Source organism: Artibeus jamaicensis, unplaced genomic scaffold (genome assembly GCF_021234435.1).
Source record: "Artibeus jamaicensis isolate MK-2021 breed Jamaican fruit bat unplaced genomic scaffold, CSHL_Jam_final contig_797, whole genome shotgun sequence".
In the NCBI taxonomy this organism is placed as follows: Eukaryota; Metazoa; Chordata; class Mammalia; order Chiroptera; family Phyllostomidae; genus Artibeus; species Artibeus jamaicensis.
Window position 1 is genome coordinate 20,704,059 of NW_026521977.1, and position 17,545 is coordinate 20,721,603.

General features: G+C 46.5%; 1 long non-coding RNA gene across 1 annotated transcript; it reads left to right on the forward strand.

The window, feature by feature from the left end:
- The first annotated feature begins 4,408 nt into the window (after positions 1-4,408).
- LOC128628541 (uncharacterized) lies at positions 4,409-8,694 on the forward strand. The gene is made up of 3 exons (XR_008392960.1): positions 4,409-4,796; positions 5,504-5,629; positions 8,320-8,694. It is a non-coding gene; the product is annotated as an uncharacterized LOC128628541 (long non-coding RNA).
- The last annotated feature ends 8,851 nt before the right edge of the window (positions 8,695-17,545 follow it).

Sequence of the window (17,545 nt, forward strand, 5' to 3'; positions counted from 1 at the left end):
GGGTACTTCGTGCCCAAGGCTGGGGTATTAGGGACAAAAGTCAGAGTCTTGGTCCTTAAGCAGCTCACACAGAGGGGAGGAAAATGCTGACGGTTAGATTGGTCACTGTAGATTTCTTGGTCGGAACACTGAAATGAGGGTACACAGGGTGGCTTTGGGAACGCAGAGCAAGGCCAGCCCTTCCTTCACTCAGATGAAGTGTCACTGTTTCTCTGAGACCACCCCTGACTCCCTCAGGGGAACAGGAAAGAGTCAGAGGAGTCACAGAGAGAAACTGGGCAGGGAAGGAGAGTCCAGACGGAGAGAAACCACACATTTACATAACCAGAGGCAAGATGCAGATGCCTACACTCAGAGGAGGGCAAGGGTGTGCGTCACGTGGCTGGCAGTGTGGACCACACGAGGATCAGTGAACAGGGAAGCTGGATGCCTAGAAAACAGGAAATAGGTCGCTGTTGCAAAATCTCGGTTTTTTCCTTTTTAGCAGATGACAGTAGAGAACTTCTCCATGTCGCAGGAAGCAGGCACCGATGGCTCAGCAGAGACAGACAGACCGTCGGAAGGGACCACCCGCTGCTGTGAGGTCCCAGGCTCCTCAAACAAAATCCGCTTGCTGCCTCGCCCTGGAAATCAGTTTTGCTCCGTGAAAAGTAGTTTTCATACTTTTATATTCAAACAAGCACATAGATTATGGGCCAAAGTACAAAATTCATGAGAACCTTGGTGACAAAGCATAAAACTTAAAGACATTTTTCTGCTTGCCACCAACTGCTCTGGGACGCATTTATATGTTTATAAGCTTCCGTCGTTATTAGTATTTCAGTGGAGAAGTCTGCCTAGCACTGTTTGAATGCTAACCAGTCATTCGTCCTCAGCAAAAGCCAATAAAGCCCTATAAACATTCATACCCTTGGAAGTGGTTTCATCTTCTCGTTCTGCCATGTCATCCTGGTGCGCCCTCAAGTCACATCCACTTTGATTTAGGCTTCGGTTGTGTTTTGTGTGGTAGGCGGCTTCTGAGATGGCTCTCAGTGGGCCTTTCCTCTCGGCCTGCCCACCCTTGTGCACTCCCCTCCCCTGGAGTGTGGGCTGCAACCAGCAACTTGCTTCTGTCGAATATAATACGGCAAAGAGTGATGGCATGTCACTTCCAAGATTAGGTTTCAAAAGACTCCGGCTTCTGTCTTATTCGCATCCTTTCTCTGGCCTTCTTATTTGCTCATTCTGATGAATTCCAGTGCCACCCACTATGAGTTTCCCTATGGAGGGACTCACCTGGCAAGGGGTGAACAGCCTCCACCCAGTAGCCCCTTGGGAAACAAAGCCCCTTAGTGCAGCAGCTCACCAGGAACTGGTTCTAGCCAGTGACCACAGGAAGGTGGGCCTTTTCCCAGTGGAGTTTCAAAGGGGCAGCAGCCCAGATGATCCCTCGACCACTGCCTATGACAAACCCCGAGCCAGAGGACCATCAAAACGGTGCCAGAGTCCTGACCCACAGAAACCGAGAGATCAAAAATGTTGTTTTCAAACTGGCTGGTGTAGCTCAGTGGTTTGAGTGAGGGCCTGCAAACCAAAGGCTTGCAGTTTCGATTCCCAGTCAGGGCACGTGCCTGGGTTGCAGGCCAGGTCCCCAGTAAGGGCACACAAGAGGCAACCACACATTGATGTTTCTCTCCCACTCTTTCTCCTTCCCCTCTCTCTAAAAATAAATAAATAAATAAAAATCTTTAAAAAATGTTTTCAAGTCTGCATTTTGGGGTCATTTATTAGGCAGCAATAAATAATACATTTTCTTTTGTTGTCACAAATTGGTAAAATCGTCTTCGCCTTTCATAAACGAGGAGTAAAATCCATGTCTGGCCAGTGCTCCTGAGAATGCAGCAGGTCCTCGGAAACATGTTCACATCCCCTGTCTTTCTCCAAGGCACATTGTGAAACTTTGTTTTTGACACGTCTGTGATGACAGGAAGCCAACAAAACTGGATGTTTAAGTGTTTCCACTCCAAGAGCTGCTACTATCCACTTGAATTCCCTAATCTCTCTACTTTCGCCTTTAAAAATTCAATAAACATGCTAGTGCTTGTCAAACCTGACATTCTCCCCCATGGTAAGGAAGGCTCTGAACTCAGCAGAGATGTTTTATGTCTTTGTTTTTTCTATTCAACCTCGTATCCTTCTGATATTTACTCTCCCTGTCAGTACCTGGACCGAGTGTGGACTAATAAGTAGCATTTGCATCCCACTTCTGCTCTTCCCTTAGGGTTTCTCAATTTAGGCTGGGTCTAGGTATGGCAGGCAAATTGGACGCTAGCTCTGTGAGAGTCGAAACTCTGTTCTAATTGGATCGTGCTTGGGGTTAGCCAGCCTTCCCACCAACAGAGGGCCCAGAAGTCTTTAGAGGTTGTGTTAATCCAAGACCTTCAAGATTTGGACTCCGGTACAAAACTAGACACGTGAGGGTGTGGTCGGGGAACCAGCAGTGAGAGAAAACTGGCAGTCAGAAAAGGCTGGGAGTTCCATCAGGCTGTGAGATATGAGTCAGGTGCTGGGTGGAGGAGCAAAGAAACACGGGTGGGAGCCTCCCAGACCACCATGCAGTCTAAGGAGGATTCGCCACAGCTCTCAGGGAGGCTTCAAGCCCGAGGCGGCTGTCAGAGGGGCCCTAGGTCTCCCAGGAACAGGTCTTCTTTAGTATCCCCGACGTGCCCGTCATTGACTAGGAGCAGGACGAATGGCATCAGCACACTGACAGCAATGGATTTCGAAGTGCAGCAGCTGGAGCCCACCGTCAAGCACGCCCCCTGTAGGAGAAGTCTGAAGGAGCATTCTCCTGGCCACCGCAAAGGCAAATGACAATGAAAATTCTGGAAGCAGTGGAGCAGGGATGTTATTCTGAAATGATAGCACCTGTCTAAGAGGTAATAGTCACCGTTTTTCTTTGCCTTTATTGAGAACACGTTGTTTTTGCAGTCACCAAAGAAGCAGACCTGTGACATTTCTTGATTCATGTAGCTCATCTTCTGCGTTGTCACATTGCCTATTCACTCATTCATTTCTTCTGTTATTCACTCAGCAATACTTTAGAAAGCCTAACTGTTCTGGTCACTAGGGGATCCATGGTAAACAAGGCAGCTGTGGAAATATGTTGTTCCAGGGAAAAGGAACAAAAGTGTGCACAAAAAGTGAAGATGAAAACTTCCAATCATGAAAGTATCTTAAAATAACCACAGAATGATGTGATGAAGAATGACTTTCGGGCAGAGGGGAAAGCAGACCTACTGTGTTCAGTCCTGCCTCTGCTACTTCTCCTGTGCATCAGACCCTATTGTGGAACACTAAGGCGGGGCATCTACCCTGACTCCAGTTTGTTTTCTTCTCCAATACAAACACTGGCTTCATCTAGTCCCTCCAACTTCCGCCTTCTCCTCACAGTGTTATTTCTGGCAAGTCATATCCCTGAGATACTGTGAGCCTCCCTGTACATCCCTCTATACACAGGGGATAGGGTTGGTCCCGCAGTAATGAAGACACATTTCTCCTGCATTACTAACTCCCTTCATTTGTTTTGGGCTATCCTTATTTTTCCATTAAAAAAAAAACAAAATAAAACCCCCAATAAATGGGCCAAACAAGCCATGTGAGAGCAAAGCCTACCAGGCCACCCTCAGTTCTGCGAACACTAGGCCTTCCAGTAATGAAGCACTACAGTTGGTGCACTAGTCAGCAGCTAGATGAGGAGGAGGCCTGAAGTGGCTAGAGTACTGGGCTGGAAGGCGGAAGACCTGTACTGTGCCCCGGCTTTACCATCGAGTACATGTGCAACCTCAAATAAAGCCCTGCCTCTCGGGTTCCCGGCCCATCGGAAGCACATAATGTATAATGTTGAATGAATGGAACCGGATCTTAAGCTTTCACTTTCCATATCAACTACCGTATAGATTAGGGGTGTCAAACTCATTTTCACCGGGGGCCACATCAGCCTTCCAAGGGCTGAAATAATTTTAGAACTGTATAAATGTAACTACTCCTGAACTGTTAAGGAGTTGAAGTTACATTCAGCCCCTTGAAGGCAACCTCGAGGCTGAGGTAGCCCCTGGTGAAAATGAGTTTGACACTCCCAGTATAGATTAAGGGGCTACCACAAAAGACCCTGAAATGCAGTGGCTTAAACAACAGATGGGTGTGTGTCTCCGATATAACAGAATAATGGTAAGCACGGGTGACTGACAGCTCTGCTCCATGAAGCTGTCTTGGACCCAGCCTGCTTCAACTTCCTCCCTCCGCATCTTCCGAGGGTGAGGCTGCATGGTTGACGCTGGTTCATCAACGTCACATCTGAGCACCAGCCAGAGGAAAGGAAGAGAAGAGCGGAGGAAGCAAGCGATTTCCTTTCGGAGGAGTGATGTGGACTTTGCACACTTCTGCTCCCACTCCATTCACAAGAATCTGACCACATGGCCACGTGAGCTTCAAGGGAGGCTGGAAGTGTGGCCTCCGGCCGAGTAGCCAGTTCCCTGCCAGCACCTGTGCAGTGGAGGCAGAGGGGACACTCTTATTAAAAAGGAAAAGGAAAGGACGGATGAGCTTGGACCATGAGCAGTCTGCCAGACCCAGGACAAGAGTCCATACTTGAATCCATGATCCTGATGAGGAATGAATTCCACTGTCGTGCTACTTTCTGGGCAGTCCTTTCTGGAGCTGGACAACACAGCTCTGAGGTGGCGGCTCTGGATGCTGAGAATCAGAAGCAGCAGGGAAGAATATAAATTTGGACTGAATGAACACTATGAGGAAGGGTAAGGCAATGTGGGGAAAAGCACAGGGCATACAAGGGCATTTTATTTTATTCTGGGGGCTTTTTCCTCAGACTTTTTCATCGATTCCAGCTTTAAACCTATGGTTGGCCTAAACCTAATGACTTTGGACATATGCCTTTTAATATGGGGTCCAGGGCTCCCACAGACCCACAGGAGAGTCTTAAACATTTTTATGAGGATTTTTTTAATTGGGGGTTTTCCTTTTGATCATAGTTTTAAGATTAAATTTTACCGTCTTCTGCATCGTACTAATGACTACACGTGATCAGATCGTGCCCAGGGATCCAAGCAGCCTTGTCTGTTCCTCTGGCGCAGAGACAGACTTAGCACAGAGATGTGAGGTTCACCCCAAATTAAGGCAAAATAAATTAATGGCATACTGAACAAAGGAGGTTTCCACAGCAGCTCAAAAGGAGAGAAACGGTGAAACCTTGAGTCGCCATGCGGCACCCAGTGGGTAAGCATACCAGACTTAAAAGAACAAATGAGGCATAAGCCAATACTATGTTCTCGTTTGATAGGTAGGTTGGTTTCAGCAAAACATCACCTTTCCTTCTAAATTTAATGTTGTTAAATTGAATCACATTGGCTTGGTGGTTTTATTTGTGTTTAACTTCTATGGAATGTAATTGAATTATAGTCAGCTGAACTTAACTTGTTTGAATTTGACTTGGTTTTGGTTTTAGATGTATATGAGGTCTGTCCAGAAAGTATCTCACCAGGTGCTATGCAGAATAGAGACATTTACTGAAGAAGATACAGGATACAAGAAACATTGTACACAGGACAATGACAACTTAGCCCCCTTCATGGTAGGCACCTTGGGACCTCACACAGTCCTCCCAATCAGCATCAACTGCCCCATTGTATTTTCCTGAATCTCCCTGATAGTCTGAAATCTCTTCCCTTTCAAAGGTGATTTTAGTCTGGGGAAAACCCAGAAGTCACAGGGCACCAAATCTTGGCTGACAGGGGGCTGAGTCACCTCGGAGATTTTCTGTTTTGCCAAAAAACTCTGAATGAGATGTGATACATGATGGCAGGGAGAAGATCTGATAAAGCTGCCAATCACCAGTTGCCCATAGCTGCGGCCTTCTGAGTCATCCTAATAGCTTCCCTGGAGGAATGTTTGAGCTTAATGCAAAATTTGATGCAGATTCGTTGCTCTACTTGCTCAGTCATTTTGAATGTGACAGCCACACAGTGCACATGCTCACTCAGCAGCGTCTACCTCCCCACTAACTAGTACAGTGAAGTCATCATTGTTCACACACGTGCTTTCCAGTCCCCTCTCCTTGGCTGCCAGGTTATGTCAGTGTGTAAACCATTGTCACAATGGTTTGTAACAATGTAACATTGTAACAATGGCTGGACTTTTTCCTGACATGCTTCATATCAGAGCTGTAAGGATAAGTTTGAAAGTGGCATTGTACTCAAAGAATTGTAGTAAACAGTGGGAGGAAAGTGGAGATTTTTTTTTCTTTCAAAGGAGCCCACCTATTTCTAAAGTTTAAAGAGCAGAATTGTTGTGAATAGTTCTAAAGGCTTGTAAGTGATCCTTCCTTAGAGTGATTCTGCCCTAGACTGTGATTCTAGCAGATCCTAAAACATTTCTGCCCGAGTAGCCCTTACTTCAGTTCCTGTCCTACCTCCACTCAACCCCATGCCTGCTCTTCTGTTGCCAACTTTGGAAGAGTAAACATGGAAGTCTCTAATGTTGGCAGCATTTCATGAGCCAAAGAAATTCTCCCCAAGAGGTCAGTAGGTCACTCTCTGACTACTGCTGGTTTCCTGCTGGGGAGCTAATTTCTGCTGCCCGAAAGGACAAGGAAGTGAGAAGTTTCTTTCTTTCCCTCCGGTCTAACCCGTGACTGCAGTTTTGAGGGTAACTAGATGACAAGGGCAATAAACATTCCACCCCCCCTGAGGCGACGGAGTAGAAAATGACAAATATCAGGGCCGGGCAGCGCGCATACATCAGCGTGCGTGGTGCTTGGAGATCCCCCGAGATGAGAGGGGCTGTAGAACTGTGCGTTACGGAGACAATCAACTATTCTCCCCCCTGACTCGTGCGCTGCCTGTGATTTACTGGCACCTCTGTTTACCTGCAGGATAATGGTCCTGGTGGACGAGAGCACGAGGAAATAAATGACTGGGTGGGTGATTAATTGTCTTGGCGCAGCACAGGGTCCAGCACTGAGATCATTATTTCTATTGTATGGCAAGAAAGAAAGAAGGAACCGTGGGGCAGTGTGCATAAATAACAGGAGAAAGGTTTGCTCGCTGCTCAGGAAACTCGTGCCGTCCCATCCTTTCCAAGCTACTTGAAGGGGCCTGCCACAGTCTGAATTCTCATCTTCTTCCTGAGCCGTCAGAACTGATCTTCATTAAGACATTTGGTTCTGAGCTAGGGAAGCTTTGGGGATATCGCCCATCCATCCATTGCCAAGTGCAAGGGGCATTGCAGCTTTGCCCTTTCTGGAGCTCGACAATACATCTCTGAGGAGGCAGCTCTGGATGCTGAGAATCAGAAGCAGCAGGGAAGAATATAAATTTGGATTGAATGAAAACTATGAGGAAGGACAATGCAATGTGGAGAAAAGCACGGGGCATACAAGGGCATTTTAGTGGAAAAAAAAATTGAGTTTTTAACCCAATTGGTCTAGACTCCCTCTATACATATTAGAAACTCTTTAGTTAGGAGCCTTTAAAAAATATCAGTGTCCAGGTCTCACCGTAGAGCAATTAGTAAATCAGCAGCTCTGGGAGAGAGGTCTGGGCAGCTGTCCCCTTGGAAGCCACTGATCTAATGGAAACAGGATTCCTCGGCTTTAGAGGTAATTCCGCAGGAGCCTTGGGGCATTGATCTCATTAGTAAGTCCCTCATCAGCCTAAAGAGAACATTGGGAAAGAGAAGAGAAGCACACAAGCTTCTGGAAGACTATTCCAGCTCCAACAGTACAGCTTCCAAGAGGGGGAAATAAATCACTGAATGAGGACAGTGCCTTGTTTTAACTTGTCTGGGTTTTAATAGCCCATCAGCCCTGGTTTAAATGCTTTTTGATAGCATTGAGCTTTTGACCTTCAGCAAAGCACTTGCATTCATCCTTGACATTTACCATAATTAAACAAAGAAGATTTTGCTCGTTAAATATTATTTTTGTTTCTCGGGCCATGAACCAAATGCCGAATGAGGTTCCATGTCAGGCAGTGCAGTGGCAAGACCTGGACGGAGTTCCTGGCAGCTGTTAGCGCTCCAGTGCGCCCTCAGCTCAGGGCAGGAGGGAGGCTGGCATTTCCCACAGGCTGTCTTTGCTACTGTCAGCTACTGAGAAATGGCCAAGGGAAGATGGGTCAAGTGCCAGGGAGAGCAGGGAAGCCCCATCCCCATCCTCACAGATATGATCTTTAACTTTTTGGAATCCTCACCCAGGGAGTAGATCATTTTTTGGCAATATCTGCCAAGTTCCCGGTGAAACCTCAACTCTCTTCTCATCCACAGCAGTGAGCCTGTGGCGGGCATTTCATAAATTATTACCTCAGTCCTCTGCCATGACTTCTTGGACATGAGGTGGGCAACTCGCCCACATCGAGTGGATGGAAGATCCTCTAGCAACTGGAAATGGAACCAAGAAAAAGGGAGCATGACTTTATCTACATGACCAGACCTGTGCAATGGACGTGTTCCAGTCACCAAATGAATCAAGAAGAGGAAGCAAGTATCCAGGGAAGAAGAAGAACAGAACAGTGGAGATCAGAGGCAAGAGACCCAGAATGAGGCCAGCTTGTGTTCTAGCCCTTGATCCTGGACCTTTGCCACAGCCCCATTTTGTTCCTGTTATTTGACTGCACAAAACATTCCTGTATCTTTATAATAAATGCCCCCTTTAAGCAAAGTAAGCTTGAACTGGCCTTTGTTACTTATAAACATGACCTAAGCAAGGCAGGTAGGGAAACATCTCTTTCCTAACCCCTTCATCAAGATTTATTTACCTGCCCTGGCCGGTGTGGCTCAGTGGACTGAGTGCCAGCCTGCAAACTAAAGGGTTGCCAGTTCGATTCCCAGTCAGGGCACACGCATGGGTTGCAGGCCAGGTCCCCAGTGGGGAGATGCATAAGAGGCAACCACACATTGATGTCTCTTTCCCTCTCTCTCTCCTTCCCTTCCCCTCTCTAACACTAAGTAAATAAATAATTTTTTTTCCAAAAAAGATAATTTACCTGCCCTCCTTTCTTAATGTGGTGTCCATGGGCCAAGTCAGCCATCTAAAACCAAAATCCAGTTGCAGCTTGGCTGGGCCACAATGTTTAGATAGTTGGTCAAACATTATTCTGGATGTTTCTTGGATGCAATTAATATTTAAATCAGTGGACTTTGACTAAAGTAGATCACACTTCATATTGTGGGTGGGCCTCACCCAATCAGTCGCAGGCCTGAAGGGAACAAAGACTGATCTCCCCCAGGAAAGAAGCAATTCTGCCACCAGACTGCCTTCAGACTTGAACAGCAACGGCTTCCTGAGTCTCCAGCGTGCCAGCATGGCTCATCAGAGTTTGGCCTCGCCAAGCCTCCACATACACATGAGCTGATCATTTAGAATCAGTCTCTGTCTCTCTCTATATATACACACGCACACACACGCATGTGTATGTATCTATGTGCACACACACAGCACACATTCTGCTCCTGTTGGTTCTGGTTCTTCCTCATCTGTAGAAGTGGACCTCTGACCACTGTTATTATTGCTTCCTCCCTGTGTTTACTGGGAGGAAGTGTTAACATTGTTGTTAACCTTGATGTTAACTGGTGATAGGGAGGTAATGTAGCAAAATAGAATGAACCCAGGACCCAATTCCACTAACAAATGGTGTAATCTCGAGCCAATCACTTTCTTCCCTGGGCTGCCTCCTAGATTACTGGAGAAGAGTTCTGAGGGTCCTCCTAGTTTCAAAACCCACAAAAGGTAACATGTTAATGAAGAGAGAGCCACCGCCTGTTCTGCTGGCCTTCACCAAGCTTTGGGACATACAGCCTTAAATGGCAGTCCCCTATCTTTGCTGTATTTCCCCTTGTCAGAAATCTCATCTCTTTTCCTGCAGTCCCTTGCCATTTTTGAACCTGGGGTGGGGGTGGGGGAGCTAAGGCCAGAGAGCAGGGAAGAAGGATGCTATGGAGACAGTTCATCAGACAGAAGTGGGGAGCAGAAAGATGTTCCAAGGGAGGGAGGGGCTGAGAAGAGGGAGGAAGAGAGAGAGAAGGCATGTGAGACAGAGTCCGGACTCACCACCCCATTCGGATAAAACCCTCGAGGGTGGGGTGGGTCTGAGCACGTCCTAGGACATCAAGGCAGAGCAGGAGAAATCCAGAAAGGCCATGGCCAGTGCTCTGCCACCCCAGGTATAGACTGGGAGAGCCACAAGCCTGTGGGACAGATCTGCATTTCCAAAGGGTGCCGTGTCCATCAAGGAACAGGTGCCATCAGGGGCGAAGTGGGTGCCCATACAGATAGGACCTAGGGTGCCCTCACCCCCACATCAAGTCTCTCTTGGTGTCAGCAGAACACAGAGGAGGTCTGGAAAGTTCTCAAGGGCCACTGAAAGGGATGATGAAGGTAGCTGAGAATTAACAACTATAGAACTTACCTGCAAATGTTCACTGAGATGAGATGGGAAACCCGTGGCAGAGGCCACAGGGAGCGCTCTTCAGATCTGGGGACGTGATGGAGGATGTGACCAAGTCCCAGAGAACCAGCGAAATCCCAGGTGGGCCTCTCCCTCCCAGGAGAGGGAGCTGAGTTTGCATTCCTCTGGCTAAGAGAACCTCCACCAAATACACCAGGCTTCACCCTGAGGCTGTGAGGCTGTGAGGCCAGAAGGTGAGGCCTAGAGGACCACATAAGGCTCCTCCCCTCCTCCCATGAGGAGCCTGAGGCTCTCCTGCCTTGGATGCCACCTTGGAAGAGTAGAGAATAACTTCCTGAAAAGAGAAAAAACAGACGTGACAGGAAACAGAACATCAAAATATTGACCCACGGGGGCCTCTTTTGAACTGGGGGAGATTGAGATCTCTTCCACAGGCACATCTGCTTTTGTTCATGTCTTCCCCTCTACTCCTATGGGGGCTCCAGAGTAGAAGGAGATCAGCTATTAAAGTAAAGATGGTTCCCTTCTGGCTTTGCTCACCTGAGCTGCGGTATTTAACGTCTGGCCCCACAACAGCTGTGACAGAGAATCAGGAGGAGAGAAGCCTTTCTTACCTCTGTGCCTTGGAAGGACAGGTACTCTTCCCTCCTGTTGGGAGAGGGAGTCAGAGACAGTCCCAAGGACATCGTTACTTCTGGCATGTGACTTGCCATTTGTAAGGAGACATCTCTATGATAACGAGGCAGCCAGAAAGGTGGGCTGATTTGTAGAAAGATGGCGGGAATCTCTCCCTCCTCCTGCTATGACAACAGGTCGTACAGAGGAGACCTGGGAGAGGCACCAGGAATCCAGGGCATAGGTGGGAAAGCTGAGCCAGAACATGTCCTTTCCCAGCTGTTGGGAGACCGGTTGAGACACTCTCCACTGGGAGAGTGTGCCCTGGCTCCTGTGTGTCAGCTTACTTACCTGTTCCTCTAGAACATTCTAAGAGCTGTTCGAGCTGAGGGGTGCAGAAGAACCACTCTTTCCATGTCAATGGGAAGGAAGACTGAAGGGTAGCTCGTGGGAACCAAACTTGTTTCTCTGCACAGCTCAGAATCAGCCTGAGAGCTTGGCATCCAAGTGATCTTCTGTAGGAGACCGTCCTGCATGGCATGGGCCCAGCTCCCACTCGGAGAATCACAGGACCCACACACAGGGATAGGTTCTCCCATGGGGAATCAGGCCTGCATTGTACCTAGGCCACTTTGAGACTTGCTTTTGCTAAAACTCCCTCACCCTGAATTGAGGCAGAAAACATTTACTGCAAAGTAACTTCCTAAAATCTATTCTAAACTTCCAAGGATGAGTGTAACTGGTTCAACCACTTTTGCCCTTTTCATTTGCTAATGTCCCTCTTCTGTGATGTGATTAGCAGCACTGGCTCCTTTGTTGTCTGTAAAAGGTAACCACCTAAAACAAACCTGTGCATAGTAAATGAGGACCACCATGTAATGGGCCGAGAGACCCAATAAAGGCCAATCACATCAAGGGCTGTGGCTTTTGCTCCCCTTGAGAGAAAAGCCATGCCATCCCTTTTTCTCCATAGGACTCGGTGGTCTGTGTGAATTTCTCATATCTCATCCACAATGTGGTGGACCCCAAGAGCCAGGGTCAGCATCAGTCTTCAGCTCTGTGCATTCTGTTGCCATCTTATTCTCCATCATCTTCCGTCCCCTTGGCCCTGTCACACTGGTCCATGGTTTTTCAGACCAATGCCATTAGTTCTCAGACAATTCTCTGAAAAGGTTTTTAGTTCTGATACTGCCCCTTACTAAGTCACTAAGTTACAAAGTAACTAGTTACTTTGTAGTTACTAAGAATGCATTTTTAGTAATGCACTTACTAACTACTAATTAACAAAAATGCATTTAGTAAAGTCCTAGTTACTAAGAATGCATTTTTTTCTTAAAACCTAGTACTTTCTTCAACCACATCTCTACTGCCTCAAAGAAAGTCTTCTGTTCTTGCTGGCTACTGCACTTATCCATGCCAGGGCTTCAAACAAAAATCTCTCCCACCAATTCTGCAAATTTGGTTTTCATATGGCCATCACTACTGTGCACTTACAGTGTGCTAGGCAGAGTAGTATATGCTTTAAATGCATCTTATTTAACCCTTCCACCAGCTGTGGGAATCAAAGGTCACAGCCCCATTTTACAGAAGACTCAGAGGTGGAAGAAGGTGATTTCAGAGGTTTCAAAGGGAGTGATTTATAAATCCAGGAGTAAAAAAAAAAAACCCAGGCCAATCTTTAATCAAAGTGTGCGTCCATTCCACTACCTTCTTCCTCGTGTGTCTGCTCTAACCACAAAGCTGCCTGTGGCCGCGTACCACGTACAACTGCCTCCTCTCCAGCCTGTAAAAAGCTTCTGTGTAACTCTTGTCACTGTCACCTTTGAGGAAAGAGAACAATTTCTGGATTAAGTACTAATTCAAAAAGTCTCCCCCGCCCCGAGAGACCCTTCGTTTCTTGTGTCCCATTATCAGAGGCACCAACAGCAGTGAAAATGTGTGTGTGTCAATGTGTGTTCAGTATACGCTCCTTCGAGTTGTCCAAGAAACCAGACGAACTCAAGACTGAAATGTTTCAGTGCCAGTTTATATTATACTCCACTGCTATCTCGGGGGACCTGTCCAAATATCAACTCTCAGGCAAAAAGGACCTCACCGGAATGTAAATGCAAAACCAGCGAAATGCTTTCCAGAATTCTGTCAGTGCTTTTTCAGCATCCTAGTTGTAACATTTTACAGTGGGTCCACGGGGGTGGTGCACACCTCTTTGTTGTGCATCTACCATTCGTGTTAGTAGCGTTTGTACCTTCCCCTTTAGAGCATGCCCTGGTTTTGCCCCTACTGTACTCTCTCCTGCTTGCCATTGGTTCTTTCTCTGTCTCCTTCACGTAGCTATTGCTAAGTTTTTGAAGTACTAATTAATCATACCTCTCTCCCCTTCAAGTTTTGAAGCAATTGAGTGATATACAGAGGAGTCAGACAGACATCCTAATAATAGTTATAGCGCTGGCTAACCCAACTGGTGCATGGAGACTGACCCCTCTCTGAATTGCACTTAGCCACCTATAGCTGGACAGCTGCAGGCCACGCCCCTCAGGGGCAGATCTTGCCCTCCTTGGGCTCACTGCATGGAAGAGGCAAGAGCAGAAGGATGAATGTATACCAGCTTCAGACCATCCAGCCCAGGAAAGGGAGCCACAGAGAATATAGAAGGTTGAAAAACACATCTACAATTTCCTCCCATCCCTTTATTCATGCCCCTTTGCCCCTGCTCCCATCAAGATGTGCAGTCTATTTATGTCTCTATTCTCTGTTAAATCTGGACCACCCTTGTGACTTGCTTTGGCCAGTCAAAGGTAGCAGAATGACATCACGCAATTTCTGAGCCAAGACCTCAAGAGACTTCTGCACTCTGGAACCCGGCCACCAAGGGAGGAACCCAGGCTAGCTATGCCAGTGGAAAGGCCGTGTGGACGAAGACCAAAGTACCCCCACTAAAATCGCATCCAACTCCTGGACCTGTGAATGACATCATGCAGGATCAGCCAACACCATACCAACATGCCAAGTGACCACAAGCACATGAGTGACCCCAACTAACACCACACAGTACAGACATAAACAATCTCAACTGAGTCCTGCCCAAACTGCCAGCCCACAAAATCTTCAGGGGAAAAAAAACAACTTACACAGGAGCAGGAATGCTCAGACATTGCTATTCGGCTTCACTGATCGTGTAAGGGTAGTGTGACTCTAAGATGGTTTTCTCTGATAATTGGAGGGTGGAGCAATATCCCTACCAAGAGTGATAAACTCTGCTCCTATGATACATGCCAAACTCCTCCATAAGTGTGAGGGTATTCTTTACATAGTGACCATTATTCAAGGAGCTGACAAATTAACAACAACTTGGTGTCTTAGAATGACACAGATTGATTAGCTTTCACTTCTAGAGGTCAGAGGTTCAAAATGGGTCTCACTGGGCTAAAACCAAGGTGTCGGCAGGGCTGCATTTTTTTCTGGAGGCTCCAGGAAAGAAATTTTCTTCTTGCATTTCTCCAGCTTTTAGAGACTTCCCACATTCTTTGGCTTCTGACCCTTTCAACCTTCAAAGCAAGCAATGGCCAATTGAATCTTTCTCAATGACTGACCTCCCTCTTCCACACTGAATAACCCTTTAGATTACATTGAACCCAGCAGGATAACACAGGATAGTCTTCCTATTTTAAAACCATCTGATTAGCAACCTTAATTGCACCTGCAACCTTAATTTCCATTTTCCATGGACATAACATGTTCACAGGTTCCAGGGATTAGGAAGTGAATGTCTTCCCACTGACCACAAATAACGATCTCAGGAAAAGCAGCATCACACTCCTCTGTAAAGAATAACACACAGGTCCCTGCTTGCACCTCTCCTAACAGTCTTCAAGTGCCCTAAAAGTAGGGCTAATAACAAGCCATATTTTTATGACACATTTTGGAGCTGATCATGTATATGACAGAAATGGAACCTTATTGAAAACAAAATACATTTTAGTATTTTGCTTCACTGTAATAGTCCCGTGAAGGCCAAGTTGACAAGCAACCCAGCTTCCCTCTCAATCACGTTGCCTACAACAACACTGAGAGGGTGCTCAGGGCCTTCAGGCTGGACCCTGTCAACAAGACAGGCCTCACTGAGTCAAAGGCAATCTGTTTCGGTCTGTCAGATGCTATAAGATTTCTGATGGCGATGATGGGGACAGCACCCCACGTCACCCGTTTCCATCAGTCAACTGAAAGGAAGGAGAGAAGTAACACAGCAGGCTCCCTCTCCAGAAGCCAGAGAAAGAGATGGGTGGGTTAAAACATGCAGAACTTTTCTACCTGCTTGGCCATTTTATTCTTGTAACTGCATGCTAAAAGGGTGATTAAAAAGAGGAAAATTTGTGCCAGGCAGGTACACGGACTCCTCTCATTTGTTGAATGGTATTACAAAGGTGAGGGGCATTTGTTCACTCAAGGCCCTATAAACAAAGGAAGTGAAAATGAGAAGGGCCATGTTGTAATTCTAGGGGGTATATACAAAGGGAAAACAGGAGTCAGCCATGCTAACACTGCTCTTTTGAGAGTGTGTGTGCACTTGTGTGTATTTGGAGGGGATAGTTGAGGGCAGACACACAACAGACCAGCAGAAGACCTGAGAATAGGTGAGTCAGCATGCAAATCAGGATAATTCGACAATGGACTATGCAAAAACAGTCAGTGCCAAGACAGGATGCCAGAGATGCTACACTAGTTAAGGTGCAGACTTTGGAGATGGAGAAGGGAGTGTGAGACCCAGCTGTACCCCACCCTCACCAGACAGGAGTGAGGACCTTGGGCAAGGTTTTGCCCATTTGGTTTCTTCATCTATAAAACAAAGATAAAAACAAATAATTGCTTCATAGCATCCTGTGACAGACTCTTATACTGCATGCCACCGACAACCTCCCAGGATCCATCCAGGCCCTTATGTATCCCCCTCCCCTGCTGGTGCTACACTTCACCATGTGATTGCTTTGACTGATAGGACATCAGCACATGGGACACCAACAGAATCGGATAGGTGTTTGCATAGTGCGGTTTGCCCTCTTGGAGTCCTGCCACCGCCATCTAAGATACCTTGCTGTGAAGGCCACTTGGAGGAGAACCAGGATACCTGTGCTCATCATCAGATATGATATGACCACCATCTTGGACCATTCTACACCAGCTGAGCCCCATGGGTAGATGACTGCAGTCTTCATGAGTGACCCCACGCAAAACCAAAGAATAACTGCCCAGCCCAAATTATAGAATGCTCACCACCTTTGCAGAGAGGATCCTTCGAGTTTTGTACCAGTCAGTGAATGAGATGAGCCCGTGCCCCTTCCTGGTACAAACTGTCAAAGTTATAATCATCCTTTAGGTATTCAATTACAAGAAGATAATGACCAAGCAGGCAGGAAAGTTCTGGATTTTTTCGTCCATCCATCCCCTTCTCTGGCTTCTTGCAAGGAGGAGTACTGTATCACTGTGTTTATGGCAGAATCAGTAGTTATTTGAAACCACTAAATTGTGCCGGTTTATTACGTAGAAACAGCTAACTGATACAGGCTCTTATCAGGATTAAGTCAAATAAGCACAGTGCCCAGCACAACTCCTGACACATAAAGTACCCTATATATGGTGGTAATCACCTTGCCTCAGGTCCAGGCCCACCTAAGCCTACACTGCATCTGTTACCCAGCCCACCTCCAAACACCTAAGTACTTCCTCGACATCCACTCCAAAGAAAGTAAAATAAAATAGTGTCAAGTCAGGGAAAATAATAGGTTTAATTTTTTTTTAGTATTTAAAAAAAGTGACTAGAGAAAAATAATTATAAATCAGATAATGCTGATAACCTTACAATGAAAAACAGTACTCTCTTGTCCTACTGTTCCCACCCCTTAATCCAGTCTCTCATCATTTGAGGAGGTCAGAGTTATAGTCATACTGAAACCAGATGAACACATTACAAAAGTAATGTGTTCAGTAAAAAGATAAAAAAACATGAATATATATGCAAAAATCCTTAACAAAATATGAGCAAATTGAATTCAGCACTATACAAAAAATACATAATACATCATAACCAAGAGGGTTTTGTCCCAGGAACCAAGGTTAATTAAACACCAGAAAACCAGGTCGTATAACTCACCATATCAAAACCAAGAGCACTCCCCAATAAATTTCCTGTACACAAATCTCCAACCCAGAATCTGCTTCTGGAAAATCCAACTTGAGAAAAATGTGCCAAGTACTGTGTATTGGCTTAAGCAAGGACACAGCATGATTCATGTTTTAGAATGCATTTCAGCAGCGCACATCAATATGGGGAAGAAATGAAAGGCGAGAAGATCAGTCAGGAAACTGATGCAGGTGAGGGATGATGAGAGACTGTAGCGGAGCAGAGTCCAGGAAAACAGAGAAAAGGAGGTAGATGTGAGGCTGAGTGGCTCAGATGACACTGAAGTTCTCAGCCC